A 21,976-nucleotide genomic window follows, 5' to 3' on the forward strand; every position below is an offset into this window, starting at 1 on the left:
CTCTCGACAGTTTGTCTCCCTAGTGCTGTTGCAGTCAGTTTGTACCTTCGCCTTCACTCCCAGTTATAAATGAACCGGGAAGCTCCCGAAGAGGAGACACATTAGCCACTCCAGAAGATTGCTGTTGCTTCTTGCCACTTAGACAGCTAACGGGGGGTGTCGCATCCTCCCCAAGCGCTTAGATCCCTCAGTGAAAGCACCTCCTGCACGGCCCTCAGCAGCTGGCTCTTAGCTTGCTATTTTAGTAACAAATCTAAATAACTCCCATACCGATTCCATCCCCTCACCATTCATTGCAACTTAACCTGCTGTCATCTTCAACCCATGCATTTAATTTTCTGGCTAAAAAAAAGTTTTGACATAAGGATGCGTGATTTTAAGTCAGTCTTTAAATATACCATCACTACATTGAATGATCTAAAACCCTACCAAAACCATTTCCAGGAGTCCTCAAACCAAGAGCCAAGGCAGTTATCTGGGCCAAGTTTGAAAATGAGTTCACTCTATGTGCAGAGGAACACCCAAATAAAATGACCTAATGATCCTGCCATGGTGATCAACAAAATAAAACCCCATCAGCTGGAGCCGACCCGTCCAATGTACTGTACACCTGTACCTTTTAGGCTTTACTTCTACGATCTGGCTCCCATATTCCATCTTAAAAATTACCCAGTCCTTTCCAACATTTTTTCTGTTTGGTTTAATAAATGGAGATAAGCTCATCACCCAGGACTACAGCCTGCTAACTTTCCATTCACAGAGCAGGCGACGAAGGAACAGTTTTGTCTGGGGAGTCTTCGGCTCTCTGTTCTTAACCTGCCTTTCAAGTCCGCTGCCTTCAGCCCCGTACAGAAAGACTTTGTGAAGAAAAGTTGTGCCGATGGCCTTCTCTAAAGCCGACCTCCCGCTCACGACTGAGGCAATAAAAGCCTGCTCCAACAATGGCACAGAACAGGACGCCACGTTCAACTAAATGTCCGCTGACACCCAGAAATTATGCCTCTGCCTTCTCGTGCAGCACGCAATTTTCCCTGTGAGGCCCCGCAAGGTATCATTGTCAATGACAGCGTTTGACATGCGTACAGATAATGAGAATGGCCAAAGTTCTGATGGTAAAGATCAGAGAATACACACATGCACATGCTCAGTGGAATTGGTAGGGTAAAACTTTCCCCGGGGGCAGGTTATTCCATAAATATATCTTGCAGCATTTCTGGTAGATTCCTCAGAAGCCGCTCATGCTGACCACAGCGTTGTCAGTCAGAGACGATGCTGATCTAGATGGAAACTGGCAGCTCCTGCATTTCCAGGGTTTTGTGCAGACTACCCAGTGATAAAATATTTGCATTGGATTAAGTCAGGAGTAACTCCGTCTAAGCCAGGAAGTTTCAGAGGATAAAACTGTTTCAACAGAAAGAACTAAGTACAGAGAGACCTCAGTTACACTTGTCTAAGAGGCTTTTTGTATCTTTTCCTTTGTTGACAAATGGTCAGTGCCAAGTCATCATTTACAAAAGCAGGCTGGACCCTGAACACACTTGTGCATGCAAGAAATCCTCTTTACATCAACAAAATCAATCACGCATATTTTCAGGACTCATGCCTCGATCGTGGCTATTCCTAAGGACCCTGAGGTTTCAGGGTTTTTTTTTGTTTTAAAAAGATACAGGTAGGCAGCTCATTCGAGCACTTGAATTCAACGGAACAAACTCCTGCATTACATTCCTTGGTATTACAGCTCAATTAGTCCAATAGCACCAATTTCTAAGGGCAACCATGAAAAACAACTCTGTAGCTCTCCCATTTGTATTCCCTACTTGTGTTCAAGTCACCAAGAGTCAGGACTTGTCTGTCCTTTCCATCCGCTTCCCAGGAAATCTAGACAGAACTCAACCTCTCAGCAAGCCTTACTTGACAGCTGGGTATTAAAGGTCTAGTGTAAGTAAACCTATTGGCTTTTGAAACTAGATTAGCAGGTTCTGCATTTTCTAATAGCCCTGTCTCGGTTAGTTGCAAAACCAACATTCAACGGGGAGCTGACTTCTCAGACTCCGTAAGAGCCCTAATTCAGCCCCCTGACTGAGCGCCTGCCCACTCACTGCAAAGCCACACGCAGGGCCCAAAGAAGCGAGCTGCCAAACTCCTGCTGACTTCCCCTGCACTGGCTCACGCTTTCATCTCTCCAAGGAGGGAGAAACAGAAGGTGCTGAAAAACATGCAGCTGAAGTAAGACAGAATCCAATGCTGTAGGCTTAAGGGTTTTTTCACCATGTGCGCTTGATGTGCTTACCATTAATAATACATCACATCTGCTTGAGAGCAATGAGCAATCCTCGATCACTTTGATAGCCATATAGGCCACAATAGCCTCCTCATTCACATAGAAGAGAGCTATGGGGACTGACTTCATGGTCTGGGTCAGTTGCTTCTGGTACGTTCCAATACTGCCGATCACTTCTGATAGCATCACATATTCACCTCAAAAGCTTTTCCGGTAGATCTCTAGTTAAGGTTGGAGGTTAAACACTTGGAGATCAGAATATATGAAAGGAAGCGTTGTGTTCTACTTGACCAGGAAGCAACACAAGTCAGTGCTTTGCACAGATCTGTAAGCAAGACCTGCCAGCCTCTTCCCAACTACTACTTCTAGGATTGCATTTTATAGAACACCTGTATTTCCTTGCAGAAACATCCCTTACCTTTCCAGCAAGAGCAACTCCATGCACAAAACTGCAGTGCCTATCAGATACGGTAACAGCAAGGCTGCAAGGAGACCCTGAGCAGCTCGGGGCCAGGAGCAGAGCAGTACCAGGCAGGCAGCCTGCGGTGCTGCTCGGGGGCCCTCTGCTGGAAACCTCCCCCGCCTTGGGACCCGGCCACAGGCACCCCCAAATCAGCAGCCCCACATCTCCCCGGGAGAGCCGGGCTGGCACAAACCCCAGCTCCAGTCCCCAAGAAGGGTGAGTGGCCAGTACCCCCTTTGCAGCAAGCAAGCTGGGCTTTCTGCAGGACGGCTCAAGCGCCCCGGCCTCGGGAAGCAGCGGAGAAAGCTAGTTTCAAATGCCCAAAGCTGTGTCCTGCTCCGTGCTAGAGGGCATGAAGCCAAACCAGCCTTTGGTCAAAGAGCCAAAAACCCAGGGCTTTGTTAAAAAGAAGTGTGTTTGTTTATACACCCGCAAAAACCATCAGAGCATGGGATACCGAAACACACTCTTTCACCACCTACAACTGTTGGGATACTGAAAACCAAATATGCACCCTCTCTAGAATGAATCAAGGGGAGAGGGCCGGGGAACGGAGCAGCCCAGACGACTACAGCGCTTCTGTGCTTTCAGACACATGGCCTCTTCTCGGCTTCAGAGCGAGTTCATGCCCGGAGCAGGCCAGAAGGGACACAGATTTTTTTCACATCTCAGGACAGAAGAGAACTCATAGGGCTGAAGCCCACCCCCTTTTGCACAAGACTGATTATATCTACATGAAAATGGGGTACAGAACTGGCAGCCCTTCTCTGCTGTACGCTAGATATGGGTGGGCTGCTGATGAGAGAAGCAGCATTTACATCAGGAGAATTTGTTCTTTTCCCAGTTTCTCCCCCCGCTGTCAGTTAGATGAGTTTATTTCTCTTCCTCGTTCCTCAGCTATTGGCAGTCTGGGCCAAAAAAATGAATTCTCAGAGGCATGGGCCAACACACCCTCCAGTCCTTCTGTAAAGCACGTTTACTATGGTCCAGACCAATTCTTCTGAGCACCAAAGCCTTACAAAGTAATAACCACCATCTTTATCAAAATCCTTCTCGCTGTGCACCAGCTCAGGAAAGCTTCTAATATTTAATCGCTGACTGGAGGGACGTGGAGAAACCTCCCACACTCTCAGCATAAGGCCAAGTCCACCAACAGGACTAGCATAATAAAACTTGCAACTTACTGACAAAAAATCAGCAGCCCCCTCAACAAGCCTTCTTACGCTCTGGTAGAAGATACCTTCCACAAGCCGACAGCGATAGGCATTAGAGCTGGGGGACAACGTACATCAGGAAAACAAACTCTGCCCTGCTTCTCTAAAACAGAATCCTTGCCTCTCCTACATTGACAGCATATGGTCTCGAGCACCGAATATCCTGCAGGAAAGAGTAGCTTGAATAGCAGGTCACTGTGATCCTCTTAATTCAAAACTACATCTTTACCTGATGCAAAAAAGAATCCCAGCTGGATACATAACCGTGGCCGGGTGCCAAGCCCCCGAAAGGTGGAACACGGTAAGGCGATTCTGAAACAGAACCTTCCTTCCAATGCAATTGTTTACAAGAGATAGCTATGCCTAGAGCTATCATCTAAGGGATTAAAATCTCATAGCTTTCCAGCTGATAACATCCAAGATCAGATATTACAGTCATCTTCAAAAGGTGCCCTATATCTGACAGCCTCCATCAAGTGGAAGTGTTCTGCAGAAACCTCCATGGGGTTTTGGAGATGCCAAATGGCAGCAGCAGGAGCTCCAAAATACAGCATGCCACAGGAAAAGGCAACTTCCTTGTGAAATCCCTCCTGCTGGGAACGCCCTCTTTACAAAGCAAACACAGCCAGAACCACGCCACGGGATCTGAAAGGCTTTGCTTATGGCTGAATGTGATGAAACACAACAAAACTTTTTTGATGGTATAAGCCATAAAGCGAACATTTCTAGGAGATGCCTTCAATAAACACGTCTGTCATCTCCACAACCATGAAGTCAAGGTATGGATGGCTCCCTCTACATTTTAAAGGCAGCATCAATAACACAGGTACTTTAGCAACTTCTCTACCTAATCCAACCATATATACACCTGAGTGTCCTTCTCTTGTGACAGGTATTGGAAAAAAGCTATAGAACTATTACATATTGAAAAAAGCTATAAAACTATCATAACTGGAAACTACATAGTGAGGTCCACAGAGATCTATGTTGATTGCTTCCAGCCAATTAATCATTAATTGATTTCCAGTACAGGTTAGGTTATTGTTCTAGGAACATTGTTTTCCCCTTACTCAGCCAATTTAAACAACAGATACTCATCTAAATGTTTCTTCTCAGTTCATCTCAGCTTTTTGCCTTTAACCATTTTCCTACTGCAATAACACAGACTCTCTATTCCCGGTGAACAAGAGTGTTTCCATTGATTAGCTTCTAAACCGTTGCCTATTTTTACCCCCTCTGGGGAGGCCTCTTTTGATACGGAGAACAAGGCTACACAGCAGCGAGTGGTGCTTGCAATGAAGTTGAAGTAACTCGATCATATTTTCCCCTCTGTCATTTCATGTCTAAACTCCAGGTCACTTTTATGCAGGACACAATTTATAATGCTTTATACCAAAGGTTGGTTTGGTTTGGTTTTTTTACACCACACACACACACACACACCCCGCCCTTTTGGGAAGGACTTCAGATTATTATCTCATTGTCTATCCTGGGACATCAGAAAAATCTGCTTTTCTTCTGAAATAATTCAACAGTGGCATCATCATTGACTACTTTGGATTTTCACATCTCTTGCTCTTTCTCTCCTCTATTATATAAACATATCCTAAACAAAACATCTAAAAACAAACATTGGCAGGTCATACTTAGCCAGCAATTTGCTCTCTATAAATAAAGCATTGAGGACATAATGGTTTTTAAATTATTTGTTTGGTAATTCCAACAGAAACAGATTATTTTATAGCAAGCAACAATTCCCCAGGAGCACATGCAACTCCAAAAGGTCTTTGCCACTTGAAGACAGTCTTAAGAGCAAAATGTCCTAGGGAAAAAAGCAGCAGAGTGAAAGTGGAACTGGATAGATGTGTTGTCCAAGGCAAAACAAGGCCAAGAAAAAACAACAACAAAGACACCCTGCATAAAGTGCTTTTGATCTTTTTCACTCAGAGATTACGCCCAATCGCAGCAGAAACCAATCGCAACCGTTATTAGCAAAGGGTTTGCCCTGTCCCTCTCGGTCAAACAAAGGCTGAGCCCCAGCAGCTGTGACACCTTCGCTACTGCTGCCGACAGCATTCCCACGGGAAGTTTCAGGTACTGGGGACTATTTTTGCAATGGGAAGATCCTGACAACAAACCCACTACCAAGAGCTGCCCTCTCTCATCACAACATTCTGTGAGGGAGCAGCACTGCTGCTGGAGCCCTTCTCCCACCACAACACGGTTCCAAGAAACGCTGGAATAAGGAAAGGGGAAGCAGAACACAGCGCTGCCTGCGAGATGACTGCTCAAAAGCCATGAGGCCAGAAGGGAAAAAGCATCGTGGAGAGCTGGCTGCTCTTTCAACTCTCTTCCCAGCCCAGCAGCCTTCTGCTACAGCAGCTTCTGCAAGCTCGGGCAGATAAGAAGTAGCCCCAGGTCTTGGGGATTCATCACAAAGGAAGAGAGAAGCCCAAAGAGAGATCACCCAAAGGAAACACTCCATCTGAAGACCTTTGGATCTGAAGACCTTTAGGAATTAAAACCTTCCCTGGCCAACCCTGTCAGGTACTCCAAACGTTGTTCCCCAGTTCAGCAACAGCCGAGCTGTGCGCTTCACGCAAGGCAACACCAGCCAGCTCAGAGGAACAGCTCTGAGGAGGAATCTACCCACAAGACCTGTTGCTGAAACCACCTATTTAAATACCTCTCGTGGTTACCTCCAGCAGCGGTCCCTAAATGAGGCTGCAGCAAAGAGCCCATATCAGAACAAATCCCTATCTCCTCTCCATGGGAAGGAGGCAATTCGTTGAGCACAAGTTCAAGGGCAAGGACTGCCTGGTGCTCTGCAAGCAACAGTAAGGGCAGGCAGCGGAGCTTGGCTGTGAAGCACCTCAGAAGCACTCATCTGCAAGAATCGCTCAGGGGACCAGGCTGCCACGTCCAAGAGAGCGATGAAGGATGCGCTTGGCCTCAGTTTCTACAGGCTTCCAGTTAGCAAAATAAAGTCAAGGCATATCAGCTAAAGACTAATAGAAATTAAGGCACTGTATGAAGTAAAAATGTGCAGAAACAATATCTTCTGCCTTAAAAACTAATAAACTCTGGCTTCACCTCGACATTTATATAGCAACAGGAGACGACTTTCTTGAGACAACATTCTGTTCTGTGTGCTTTACGTGACTCAGGGCATGACAGAGTGAAGGGACAGCATGTTCTGGTGGAGCATTTTAAGAAAATAGTATTGCTGTCAAAGGGCAAGCTTTCATTTTATGCTTATACAACACCAGAATAAAATATTTCCTTTGGAGAATCTCACATATCATTTTATTAATGCAAACATACGAGGCATATCTCCATCACTCGGAGCCTTGAACTTTTCGCTTGCATTTTCCCCCCACACTCACAGTCGCGTCTCAAAGCTCCCATCCTTCCCCACCAAGGGAGAGGACATCCTCGAGGCACCTACCAGGTCTTCCTCTGAGACTAGAGCATTTTCTTACAAAGCTATTTTCTGCAGTGGAGCAGCAACAAATTGCCTTCCAGGGCATGATTTTGTCTTCATTTTCAACCTTGCTTTTGGTGGGGAAAATGCTGCCTGAGGCACTAACATCCTTTGTTTCTCCACTGCAGCAGAGACAGCATTAACACATGCCCCAAGCACCGGTGGTATTCCTAGGCCTACTGTGCAACTATTCCAGGTGCCACCTATGCCCTAGAAGTAGCATTAGCTCAACCCTTTCCCCCCCTGAAATGTATTGACACTGGATATATATTACAGTGAGGTCCCAGAAGGGTGAGGGTCCCACTGTGGTTTGAAGACTACAGATGCAGAAACAGAACATCTGCTTCTGGGACGTCCTCCCTAACACAATCCAATGGACAAACCAGGCCAGTGGCAGCCAAAGCCAAAGCATTCAGAAATGGGAGCAAAGCCAACACCACGTTGTGAGTTGAGCGCTGGCTTCAACTAGGAAGGCAGGGGAATGGTGCTTCTGTGCAAAGGGGGCCCCCAACACACACCGTCTAGAAATTTCTGACTAGCCTCACAGCTGCTTCTCGTTGCCCCTCAGCAAGCATTTTACAATTCCCTGCCCAAAAGGAACTGGGGCCATCCCTCGGACTGGGTCACGGCAGCCTCCTGAGGCAGCAGAAGTTGGGGAAACTGTATTCCCAGCACTCAGGACAATGCCTTCTGGTCTCTTCTTTCTACTTTGCCGCCCATCTTATTTTGAGGTTGAATTCCAACTTCCTTCTCACATCAAGACTCCTTACCAAGTTGATGGGGAGATTCCAGGGGATATTAGTTGTTGTTTGAAATCACTTCAAAGGACCTTTTTTCCCCCGCTTCTATTAATAGCCGGAATGAGGAAATTGGTTTGGATTTCATATTTATATCTGCTCCCCAAGCCTTTGCGCATTGCAAAAACCCATCTTAAACCAAGCCTGTTTCTATTAAAAGGCTCCTACTCCACACAAGCGCTCACACCCATTCCTTTCCACTTCCACACATATCTATAGCCCCGCGTTCCAACTGGCAGCCAGAGGTGCCAGAAATAACCACAAGAAAGGCTGCCATGAAATCTCCAGCCAAGTTTTGAAAATCTAGGCACTTGACACAAGCATCTATGCTTGGAGTGCTTCAACTGAAGTCAACCTGAACTGGGTTTTACAGGGTTTGCGTATCACTGATCAAATGTAAAAAAATGTAGATGCAATTACTTTTATTTTTTTGTCTCTCTCCATAAAAACATGCAGGATAACAGTTGTTCTACAAGCCTGTTAGTGCATACTTCTAACAGTCTGCTGATGTTCCTGCCCCACTGGTACTAGCTAATGGCTGGTTGTCATTCTTAAGTGGCTCCCCCCCGCTTTAAAGTCTACGCTACAGTGATTTTGGAAACTGGGTCAAAATGTAATTACTACATTCCCATGCTTTGGGGTGGGGAAAGAAAATAAAAGGAGGAAGAATGGTAGGAAGAATTACCATTGGCTGTAAGCCAGCGTTATACTTCTCGCATTCTCACCTGCGCTGCAGCCTAGAACGGCCCTGAGCACTCCCACAGCAGGCTGTTGTTTCCCAGCAAGTGGGTTGTTTCCCAGCAAGGGAGTCAGGGAAAACCCTGCTCTGTCCTAACGCAGGGTTTCCTGGCCAGACCCCGGCCACCCCTGCCCTCACATCTCTGCTGTAGGATGGAAGCAGGCACAAGATGCAGCCGGTGCCAGGGAACAGACCCAGAGAGCAGGGCAGCAGTTCCTGCACTGGACAAGCTAGGCTTGTTCTTTCAGCAAGCAGCAGTCGCTGCCCTGTGACTCTCAGTCTCACAGGGAAAGCTGTAGCAGCCAGCTCAGATCTTCAGAGCTCCCTCCCAGCTTGGCAGTCCCAACTTTTCCCTTCCTGTGGTATAAGTGATGTATCCCAGTACTTCGGTTCCCCCACTCCACCAATAAGCATTCCCTGGTCCCACATGGCCAGTGGGCCTTTTCGAACTAACCATCAGCTGCTTCCTACGTGACCTTGCTTCCTCACTGACTTGCATCTTGCAGAGTCACTCACATTCTTGGACTAGCAAATTATATTACTTTTGCAGAGATATCAACGGACTCCCTGCATTTTTCCTCTCACCCATAAGTTTGCACAAACCAACTAGTCGCTCATTACAAGCAATCAGCTTTACTAGAGGCATCTGCTTTAGGTGCCATCGTCTTTGACTTCAGCTGATGAAACCTAAACTCTGCTTTTTCATGTAAACATTTTCCACAGGAGAAGGAAAATACTTGCTGTGTTTAGACATGCCCTTATTGTCACACATATAACACAACCTATCATACCTTATCGAATTGCACATCTTCAGCACGCAGATTGTTTGTGACGACATGTTTAGGAGGCTTTCAAATATGGAAAAGAGAATGACTCAAAGCCTTATTTATTCCACGTCTTCCTAACAAGGTCTGAGAAACACAGAGCCCATTATACACATCCCCTGTCTTCCTCCGTCTCTCATTGTTTCCTGCACACGCAGTTATCACAAACCAATTCCCTTCGCTGCTCTGCTCCCCAGCTTTGTTTTCCACAGTTCTCAGAACATCAGTTCTAACTCTGCAGCATTTGCTGGCTCTTCTCCAATTAATAATTGCAGTTTAGAGCTGGGTAGTTATGGCTGCAGATTAAGGCCTAAAAACATTCAACAGTTTCCGAGAGATACAGATGTACAACCTTCCTTTTCCTTACTCTGAATACAGTTTATCTTGCTATCACAACGTTCCAGGGAGATATTATGCCACTTATCTTAATGATTTAAACAGATCAAAAAGTTGGCTCAGCAAGAGCATTTGCCACTGACAGCAAACCACAAGCCTGATGTTATCCAAGTAGTAACAGTAATATGCTAGTGCAGGCTGGGCAGATCACACGCAGGATAAAAAAAAAGACTTTTCATGAAATCACTCTGTAATCATGCACACAGCATCAGTTAAGCAAGCAGTAACACACAGCAAAATGGACAGGTTTCCACTGGATGTTTGTATTCTTTCAAACGTGTTGCAAGGCACAGGATTTACATCCACCTGAGAAAACCCAAGAGCTTGCTTTAAGAGGACTCACCAGCTCCTAAGACTGTCTAGAAAGCTCTCCTGCATTACAGTAACAGAACCTGGTGCAAAAAGATGAGAGAGGCTTATACTGGTCATGTCCTGCATCAACATGAGAAACTCTCTGAAATACCAAATCTCTCACAGAGGGAAAAGGAAGCGTAAGGATTTCAGACTGGAAGTCACCACATCCCTCCTGAATTATTCTGCCTCTTGTTGTCCAGCCCAAAGCAAGGCTTCCCAGACCCACCTCCAGTCCGTCCACAGACCCAGCTGCTCCATCGAGTTTCCTTTAGCAGGCAGAGAAACAGTGATTCGCAGCAGCTCACTTTCCACATTCGCTCCAGCTCAAAGAGAGAGGCAGAGCCCAGCAAACATCGTCCAAGTTCGGAGGAACACTTTTCAACTTCAGGTCCGTTATGACATTTACTATGGCCCCCTTCTTCCCTCCCCTCTGCCCCCCCCCAGTGAAAGAGATCAAAATAGTTCCCCCCTGTGACATTTTGCTTCATTTGACCAGTCGACTGTGGGAGCGTGTCCGGTAAAGCCACTGAAAGCCAAGCAAGAGCAGCAATGCTTGCCACCACCAGGGTGAGCGCAAAAGTAGGGGCAACACGGTGAAAACCCAACCTTTCTACTGCCAGCAAGGAGGACGTGGGGTCCGGAACAAATAGGAATATCCCACTACTACAGTTTGCTTTGTGTATGCCTTAGGTGTAAGCTGAGCTCTTCACCTAGTGACATTGTAACTAATACGTGTCAGCTATCTGTCCGTGGTCCAAACTGCCCATCTTGGGCCTGACTGGAGCTAGTCTGGCCTTCTCTGCAAGCACCTGACCCTTCACCCCACTCACCTCATTTAATCCCTTCCCTCCTCTATTCCTCCTGAAAACACGGTCCCCTCAACAAGCCGACCACGCTTACTTCTACCTAAGCCCTTACGCGTGCTCCTGCCGTGGGGCCCCACCGCCTTACAGCAGCGTGTGCACGTACGCGTGAGGACACAACACGACCCTAGCCACCTTCGGGAAGCATCAGCAATAACGAATTTTGCCGTGCTGAGAAGGGAGAGCTGTGTCCAGCTCCAGATGAAGACTGGATCGCACCTGCCACCAAAAAACAAAGGAGGGAACAAAGCAGAGCTGGGATGGAGAGCCAGGAGAGTTGAGACTGCTAGTCAGCTTGCTGAAGGAGGAAGAAGTGCCTTGGCGGTCAGTAACGGCCATCCCACCCACCCAGCCCATGCCTCTGAGGTCGGGTGCAGCAGCCAGGTTGCCTCCTCAGGGTGTCAGCACAGCCAAATTGCCCAATTTGCCACCCCCAGCTGTCTGCTGCGCTAGGTAACTTCACATCTCAAACCTTTGCATGCATGTCTCCATGCTAGGAGAAAAGCAGAAAGTCTTCACAACCAAGGGGCAAGCAAGAGAACAGAGCTTCCTTCGTTTTCTTGATGTACATGAGCATTGAAGACACTGGCAACCTGTGGGTTCAGCCACGCACTCCGCAGTGCTGCTCCCTTACATCACTTACTCTTCATGGTGTCTGTACTTGCCTTCATCCTGGTTCTGTGCCCAACAGCAAGGACTTGCCTACTCGCTCAAAAAGCGAGACGCGCCTCCACACAGCTCGTATCACAGACACTGAGGTGGGTGAGATTTTCTAAGTATATTAACTCCTCTCAGCCAATTCTCTCAGAACACAGCATACACCTTACTTCCAGTTCTCCCTAAATCCATCACATACCTTACTTAGCAGTTACTTCTCCTGGCAGACAAGCAAACAGAGCACGTTTGCCTTCTTTTTCAAGGCAAGTGTATGAGATAAACTACATAGCTTGAAAGCTGTTCCCTTCTCCCCTCCACCTGGGACTTTGCAAGTCGCCTGCAAAGCATTTCATTTCCAGCATGAATCAGCTCAGATCATGTATGGCTGAAGTCCTTTTTCTTTTTTTTTTTTTTTTTTTTAAGTTGTTGAAGCAAGCGTAGCTGTGGTAACAACAGCTTTGATTATAGTGTTTGTATATTATTGCACAAAACTTGCCAGCATCCTGCTTTGCTGTACAAAGACAGACTCAGAGACAGTCTCTGCTTCAAAATGTTTAGTATCTGAGTGGACCAGGGACACAGAGGAGTGCTATCATCTGTGAGTTACTGATGGAAGTACAAAGAACGGATTTATTCATCCACAGCACAGAGGGAACAAAACGAGCTTTAGCCCCACTCCCGTGCCTTGCCCATTTTCTTCTCATCCCAAGATACCTCCAGGCAATGGAAACTCGTTACTAGCCTCCAGTTAAGCCTCAGAAGAGATTTTCCTTCCATAATTAACTCTTTACAACACCTACTTTTTCTTGCTGCCTTTTTGCTGGGACTTTTGAGAAACAGAGGAAACAAGTTTTAAAACATTTAAACATGTTTTTGATTTAAAGGATGGTAATAAGCAATAGAAATAACACTCAGGCCAGCACGTTAAGTGTGCAGTGCAGAAAACTCTGCCTGTTTTTTGCCCCCAGAAGTTAGCCAACGGATAGTTTCCAAAGGAAGAAAAAAATTCCACAGGTCTGAATGCTGTGATACAAGGCCTTTCGTTTACAAAGCTACCTAATACGTAGCTCCCCTAAGCAGCGGCAGAGTCAAACAAGGAGATAGCTTTTGTGCTTGCAGCTTCAAGTGTCTTTCAGGCAGTACCTGACACACAGAGGCTTTCCTTCTCAACCTCCCAGGGCGACCCCTATTTACCTCCCAGCCTATCTTCTTCTGACCGCTTCCTCTGTTACACTGGTACTTTTGCTGGTTCTCTCATTTGCAGACTCTCCAAATCCTTTTATTGCCTCATTGCTGCAGTTCATTAGGCCAGTCGCCATACATGTTCTTTGAGCCGCTCCAGCTCTCCTTCAAGCCTGGATGCACTACTGTAGCCCCCCAGAAGTAATTCTCATCTCCCGCAGCCTACATACATACCAAAGTTAAACAGGGCCCTTACATGTATCTCAAGACTAATGCAGCTCTTAAGATGCACCCCCTTCCTTCAGGAAGGGTTCTCCCAACGCCACCGCTACATCTTCCCGCTTGAAGCTCCCCAAATAAACTGCCAAACTTACCAACACAAGACTAAATGAGGAACAGAAATCGCAGTGCCAAAAAACAACAAGCCTGGTTTCGGGAAGCGTTGCAGCAGAACAAGGACTCCACAGCCGCACAGTACAAAGCACCACACTGCACGAGCTCACCCTACCAATGCAAGATTTTCAGCATTTTATGGAGCAATGTTTATGACTGACTAGATATCATCTATTCTGCCACAGCCAGCTTGGTGTATTCCTGTTTATGAAACCGAAACATGGCTGTGTTTTCGTACCTGGTCCAAATGAGGTCGGTACTGCCAAATGATCTGATAACACATACAGGTCTGATGCACCTGAACACGTAACCACAGCCTGATAACTAGCCTGTCAGGTTATTCTGTTTTGGGGGTTTTTTCTTTGGAAAGCTGGAACGGCACCCTTACATTAACTTGTACTTAGGAACAAAGCCAAAGCAACGTTGCTGCCAGGCCAAGAACACCTAATGAAGAATTGAATAGTGCTGAATTCAGATGTACAAGAAAAAAGAATGAAAAACACAGAAGAACAACACAGCAGAGTATTCAGCAGTTATCCCTCCTTTAAGACGTAACAGTTTGTAAGCATTTCGGGTCATTGGAAAGAACTTACTGTTGATGTCATTAAAAGCCTGTTTGGAAGGGTTAATATTCCAAATTCAGTGCGCAGCCATCACAGGAACCACGAGAATTTAAAATTCCTCGACTCCATGGAAATTAATACCAGGTAGGGGAGGGTGCTTTAAGCCAAACAAAGCTATTTTTAACTGCGTATTAAAATGTCCATTTCTGGCTCCTACAGCTAGCACAGTTTTCTGACAAGTAACAGGGCATACTAAAACTTGCTGTGGCACTGAACGCTTGAGATGTGCCTTTAAAGATAAAACTCAGAAGGAGATGCAAAGGTTATGTGAAAGCCAATTCCTTCCCTTGAGAGCCTGCTTCACAGCGCAGGACATACAAAACCTACCCCTGCTGAGGCAGGGCGTGCACCAAGTGCCAGGAAATAGGTGCAAAGCTGTGGCAGGAATATGCTCAGGAGGAGGCAGCTGATGATGAAAAGATGTGTTTGAAAGCCACGGTATAAGTGCTTACATAGCAGTTCACCTGCTCTGCCTCAGGTAAATTCAAGACACCACTACCAGTTTCTCCTTCTTACCTACAAGTGACAGGAAGAGGTACCAGGCACTCCTTTTCAGAGATACACAAGTAGGCTTCCCCAGCTCAGCTGCCCGTGTTCAGCAGCAGCAGATGCCAGGAAAAGTAGCCCTCAGCCTCTCTTGGATACTCCCTTTGAGAATTGCTCTTTCTGCTCCTTTCATCATCAGCAGTTCCTCCCTCCCACCCTGCAGAGATGCCAAAACACTGGAGATGGGAGCGGGTTGTTCCCACCCAGAGGCCTGCCTGGTCCCTAAGACCAAGCAATGCTAACCTCTAGTCCACGCTGCGTGCCCAGTTCTGGGCTCCTTTCTCCAAGGGCCTCTTTGGGAAGAAGGAAGCAAGCTGTTTGCACCACCCCATGTTGCCTAGCCTCTGGGGACTCTACCAGAGGGCTTCTGACCTCTCTCACAGGGATGACACATTGAAGTCAGATCACTGCTCAGGCCAGCTCCCTCCCAGTCTATTAGTTTTTGCTGCATGCCAGTATTGCCCTCTAAATCCCTACTAAAAACATGAACATTCTCTTGAAAAAGACCCACGCTTCAGTCCCAAATGTATTTTAGAGGTGTTTCAAAAAGAGAAAATAAAAAAAAAGGAAAGAAACTATTTCATCTGGTGTAATTGTTGAGGTAGCATTGAGAATCCGTTTAAAACGCACTACTACATCCATGTTATAAAGTTACTAGTTTATAGATACCCTGGCTTCAAGTCTGAAGATTTGCACCACGCACTTGCACCACGAACGTATTTTACTCATCTGATTTTTGGTCAGTATTAAGGGAAGGATTGTCAAGAGCTCTAAAGAGGACCTGTCACCATTCCTGCTGGATCAGAGACAGGTAATTTAAAATTACTTTGAGGGATACATAGTTAGGCTATTAGAGATGACTCAGAGGCCCCCACTGAGTCCCACACTACAGCAGTGAAGAAGATATGAAGGAAGCAATGGGGAAGAGAGAGAACAGGGATATAAGGCCCCCAAATTAATACTGGTGAGGAAAGGAGGGGAAAATGGTATTCAAAGAAACGGACAGAATAACATCGAAGTGATAGGTTCTGCTTGCCAAAGGAGGGTACATGTCCCAGCCCTTCAGAAACAACAAAATCCCCTACCGGCTCTAGGGCTTGCTCTAGTTCCCATTAGGGTCAGGCATCCGCAGCTTGTATTTATAGAAATGCGTTGTCCTCACCGCACTGGCTCTTGTATAATATTGCAGGCATCGCTTCCCTCTGCTTCCATTATCTCAGATTACATGCAGGCAGCGCAACGTGATGCACTGCGGAAAGCGACGCTGCCCAGCTAGCATGCTACCAGTGCTGCCCATTAGTCCTCTCAAATCCTGCCTAGCGATGACAAGCTGCTTACACAAGCGCCGCGTAGCAGGGGATGGCAGAGGTGCCCAGTGGCTAGGGCACTCATCTGGGACAAAAAGGATGGGCAATTTATTCCTGAGGAAGCCACTATCCTGCTAAGCAGCCTGAGCAATGGTATTTTGTTGCATATGGCCTGAGTTTCCCTGTCTGTAGAGCGAGGATAAAGACCCTAAACTCCTTTGATAAGGCACTTTGAGAACCACAGAAAAAAGGAATTCATTTCTTTGTGTTATTAATACTCAGGAAGCGCGGAAACCTGCCCCTCTCAGTTGTTCTGCCAGTGGGACCAGGATTTCACTCAGAGGCCCTGACTTGAGTTTCAGAAGAGACCCCTGAGTTGCCCAGAAACCCCAGTCAAGTTTCTTTAACTTCTTTATGCTTTCATTTCCACGTACAAGAAGCAAGGAGAACTCCCTTCTCAGACAGTCTGAAAATTAATGAACACAGAAGCGCAGAGATCCTGAAGTCGAGGGAGAGTGTTCCCAGCCACGCACTTCAGCCGCTCTGGAAGTAAAGTTGTGCACAGCCTTAAAGGTGCAGGTTCATTTCCTGCAAAACTTGACATCATAAATCAATTTACAAGTTCAAGACTCTTAAAATGAACTGTTTGAGAATTTTCCTGCTAACACTTCTTTTTTCCCTCCTTACTTTGTTTTCAGAATGCTTGAAGAGTCTAAGGCATCGAGTAGTAAACAAAATGGAAGACAAGATTAAAATTTTTTTCAGTAACTTTAAAAGCTGAAAGCAAAATGCATTATATTTGTCAGCATATTACTGTCCCTGCAGATTTTAAACAATCCACAGTAGACAGCAGATGAAAACAACTTGACAAACCTAATGCATCAAGTTAAAAATATCAAAACCCAGGTTTGAAAATCTTTGAGCTTGCTTTTTCAAGAGGAAAAGGAAGGCACTGTTTCAAAGAAATCAGCTGTGCTGACGCAGGGCTCCGGCCTGGGAGACATCAAGTACGTTACCGTCATTTACGGGCCTGAAGGACTGTCGCAGTTGAACTCCTAGTCCTGTTGTGCCTTTGGTGGGAGAACCCCTGCCTTGAAGAGCTTATAGACAAATTAAGTATTAACAGGGAAATGACAGCAAAGGGAAAAAACAACAAGGAGGGATGAAGCACCCTGGAGCTCCACTGTTCCACTTCATCTTTCTTCAGGCAGTACTCTGTCCACACCACCGAGTACCCAAAAGAATTATTTTACCACCTGAAAGTGATTATTAATTTCTATTATTCTTCTGGGATTTCTATTTATCTTTTGCTGCCCGCTCTTCCGCACATTGCAAGCCATGGACTACAATGCGGTTTAACATCAACAAATCATCTGGTTATGTACTTACAAGATGGATTTTTTTTTAAGCGCCGCCTTTGTGATAGAGGTAATCACAGACAGAAAAGACAGAGGTGACTTACAGCTAACCATATCATAATACATCATGTCCAAAACCTGCCCCTCGCAGGGTAACACCACCCTCCCCTGCTGCTAATGGTACAGGGGCACATAATGATGCCTTGTTTAAGCAGGTGATTTTGTGAGACCTGTTTACATTACAGTTTTCTAAGACCTATTTCACATTCAGGACATAGCGTGGCATTTGAAATGGTTCACACTCCTGTGCGACCAGAAATGTCATCAGGAGTTCTGCTTTGTCAGCTGCTTCACCAAGTTCCCAAATATCAGCAGAATACTCGCACGTCCATGTGTTTCAACACCTCTTTGTGCACAGCTTTGTAGGAGGCTGTTATGGTTCGAGTACCGTACCTACATGCTCTCTGCTGCAGAAACAGGTGGCATTTTGCAATTTGGTTGTAAAGCAGCACCTAACTCGCAGACTGTGTGCATCGTTCACTTGAACCAAAGAGAAATCATCTATATTCAGACTAAATAATCCAACCCAAACCCTATTTAAATACCTATCAATTGATATCCCTAGTTCAGCAGACCTTTGCTACCAAATACAGAAAAAAAAACCCCAAAACCTAAGATCTCTGTTACGAAGCTAATAGTACCTTTCCACCAGTGCCATCCATTATCCTCCATCTTCCCTCCAACAACAACAGACGACCCAACCACTGCTTTAACCGGGCTTTCTTGTCTTCTCCCAGCTGCTGGCACACAAGTGGGATAAAAAGGAAGCCCAGATCCTACTAGTTTCCTGCAATAAATTCCCTCTTCCTAGTTCTCACAGCCTTACTGCAAAGCTACGAGCAAAAAGAGCCTGTCAGACTCTAACCAGGGAATCGGGTAAAATCTGGTAGAACAAAAATTATTTGTTAAGAGGTCCTAAGCATCAGAGATGGAGGGGTGGGGGGGAAGGAGAACGCAGCCATGAAAATAATCTGCAAGGGATGACTTTCCTTTTCAAGGCAATGAAAAAGAATTGCATCATCAAAGGTGCAGGCCTCCCTGCTTTGTTCTATGTCAGTGATTTTGCCCCTTGAGCCCTCCTCGCCAGGGAACGGATGGGAACTTTCATGCTGGTCAGACCGCAGAGATCTTTCGCGTTGACAGTCTAGTCTCCCCTTTATTAAGCACGACATGTGTGTGATTATGCAGGAAGATCTAGACAGAAACAGCACCTCCTGGGCTGTAAGTTATTAGCCAGCCTCCTGTCTTCGGTGTATCCTGTCCATATAAGATTCCTGCAGTGATCTACACCCAAATATTTCCCCCCCCTCAATCTTTGTTTTCTCTTCCCTTCCAGCTACACACACACAGTTTCACTCTATCCTTGCTGGTATCATATCTTTCCATATCCTAAAAATTTATTGCAGGAGTTGCTGCAGGATCTAATTAAAAGCGGTTATAATTAGCTCTGTAGTATTCCTTCTCACACTTGAGCTTGAGTAATCAACTAAAGACGCCAAAACGCAAAACACAAGGGATTTTATCTGTGATGCGAAGACAAAAAAAGAGCTGCTTCCTCTCTGAGCTGACACCCAACTGTCACATCTGTAGACTTGTCACCGGAACACTGTAAAACCTTACGTGCCACAAATGTCACCTGCTGAAGTAGCCCAGAGCCAGAACATCGGTTTCACTTCTCTGAAGCCAAAGAACTTGAGCACTGTTACTTCCAGGGCTGCTGTGCATTGTTAAAAGGTCACCAGAATCAAGAGCTCTAAAATGGTCTCTGCAGTTCTTTTTAATGAGATCTTCCTCCTCCTTCTTGAAATGAAAAGCAGTAAAGTTTAATTTAATTTAGTAACCATTATCTCTGAGTCTCAGCTGGCACCCAGTAAAATAGGTGGAGGAACCCACTTCTCTGGAAATCACTCGAAATCCTTTGCTAACTCAGACTAGCGCCAGGTTGAAAAACCTACCAAGGCCTTTTCTTACTAATCAGCTGAAGAGTTCAGGTGACTCCCTCTTACTTCAGTTAGAGTGGCAAGACATGTTCAGTGGCGATATAGCAGCTTGCTGGAAAACCCTCCCTCTTCTGCCAACCTGCCAGACTCTGTTTGTTGACCCTGAGAACACAGTACAAAGCTAATCTATTTACCAAAGCACTTTTCCCCAGTGTGGGATGGAGTAAGGTGCGCCTGGAAGAAGAATAGGCAGTTAGGCAACGAGGGAGTGCTGCTGCAGGCATGAGTGGTTTATCTTCTGTTTGATCTCTTCTGCTAAGGGAAGACAAGAATGGACGTAATAAATCTGCATAAATACATGAAAGAAACAAACAACTGCCAGGAGTCTGGGGTGATTGGGGAAATGAAGACAACTCTATTGTTACCTTGCTGCTCTGACACAGTGAAAAACTCACATTATAAAAAGCAGTCATCATAAAGAGAGTGATTGTCTTTTTAAAACGAAGAAGCATCTAACTAAAAACCAAGATAGAATAAAGTGAGAAAAATTATTCAAAATTAAAAACCACCACACAACAAAGCTCCCATAAATATTTTTGTGGGAATGTTTCCTGAGGAAGCTCGCCAGATTCCTTTCTGTGGGAAGAAGAAGAAATATTTCTAAGATGCCATGGGATCAGAAAAAGAGTGCCATGCATGGAGATTCCTACAAGTACTTTTACCAGTGTTTTAACTAGGATGTCTGTTCCTTCCTGCCTACACAGCTTGAATGCTATGTCATCCTCTCTTTTCCTCCATCATCCAGGTTCTTCATCTGCCCCCATTTTGCTCCCTGGCGCATGGCATTTCTAAGACTCCTCCAGCCTCAGATCTCCAACCCTCCCCAGACCTCTACCAATGCCACAATTACTCCCACCCCTTACCTAAACACGTTACTTGATCTCTTTGATGAGTTGTGCAATGTTTATCCACCATTTGATCTTCTCTGATTGTATCATAGCAACAGACAACAGTTTATGGAGGATATTGTGCGAATGCTCTCCAACAGAACGCGTTTCTGAGTCCTGCCGGTTTCTTGGGTAATGTTACACTCTTCGGAACAATAATGCTAGTCAGCAAGTTATTTTAATTTTATGCTAAAATTAGAGCAGTTGACCATTATTTATTTCAAGTCGACTGGTTTTACTGAATACCAGGAAGCAGCGAGAATGTGCCACAAGCATCGCAACCCATAGAATTTCATCTATGGCATTCATGCAATACCGTTTGCAAGTCTAAGCTGTCTGAGCAGAAAACAGTACATGGCAACCACGCAAAGTCAAATCTAAATGTGCTCACCACATTCCTTTATCTAAACACATTTATAAAAAGGAAACCTAAAGCCTTTAGCTTGTGATTCAGAAGAGCTTCTCTGACTTGTAAAAAGAACCATGTTCAACCAAAGACCCCTGAAGTACCACAGGAAAACTTAAACGACCTTCCCTGTCTCTAGATAATTTGATAAAAACTACACCGCTACCTATATTCAGCCGCCGCACTAAGGTCGGTAGCTGTAGGCACATTCCTCGCCGTCCGTGTGTCAGCATCCCCGCAACAGGTATAGGGATGACACAAGCCTGAAGCCCTCTCAAAGCCATCCACAAACTGTTATCACGAACACAGCACAACTGATCTGTAATACCAGAGCTGTAAAAGCATGAAAAGTGGCAGTTTAAAAAAAAAAAAAAAAAGAAAGGGAACGGGGTGGTTCTTGCTTTTCAGGGAGATCGAGCTCCTCAACCTTCTGCATATCCATTTCTCACCTAGTGCTATATACCAACTCACACGGGAAGTAGGTTTTAGTTAAGTCTGGGGGAGTGTATCTCTCAAAACTTCAAGCAAAAACAGGAATCAAAATTTTTAGTGTGGCCGCCCTGTTCTCCTTCGAATCGCTCTGAACACACTTGGCGTCATTAGCCAATGTCATAAACAGTGAGTCAGTCTGCTCCTCCGGTAGCTAAATTTCTCCAAAGGGAGTTTTGATCACCGGTGAAACAGAGTCTCTTTTATTGCTGCCAAAGGTGCAACAGCACTAGGAAATAGCACTGAACGCAGCTCCCACGGACTTAGGGAAGAGAGAATTCCTATGTCTTTTCCTATGTACAATGGCGTAACACCAGAGTCACGATCCTACACAAAGGTCTGCGCTGCAGCTATACAAATTCCTCCAGGTGAATCCCAAAGTGCTGCGGTTTTCGTAGCTGCTGACTGAGTGCACTCTGTCTCCCAGGATAGGCTACATTCTAGCAGCAAGCAGAACATTTCAGACATTTCTTACCAAATCAGTCAGGCAGGTATAACGCTTAAGTAGTATTTAGCATCCTCATTGATTTTGTGAGCAAGAATTCCTGGAAGCCTTAAAACAACAGCCTGTCTTTGGCTTCACAGGGAGAAGTGCCTAAAACTGCAAAAGTACCCAGACTTTGCCGTTTTCTAAACATTGCTGGTAAAGTCCC

At 45.7% G+C, this 21,976-nt stretch overlaps 1 protein-coding gene across 8 annotated transcripts in view; it reads right to left on the reverse strand.

Moving 5' to 3' along the window:
* Positions 1-21,976, reverse strand: part of SLC4A4 (solute carrier family 4 member 4) — a 228,342-nt gene that overhangs the window by 187,702 nt on the left and 18,664 nt on the right. The gene's annotated exons all lie outside the window — the stretch shown is intronic.

This window comes from Phalacrocorax aristotelis, chromosome 4 (genome assembly GCF_949628215.1).
Source record: "Phalacrocorax aristotelis chromosome 4, bGulAri2.1, whole genome shotgun sequence".
In the NCBI taxonomy this organism is placed as follows: Eukaryota; Metazoa; Chordata; class Aves; order Suliformes; family Phalacrocoracidae; genus Phalacrocorax; species Phalacrocorax aristotelis.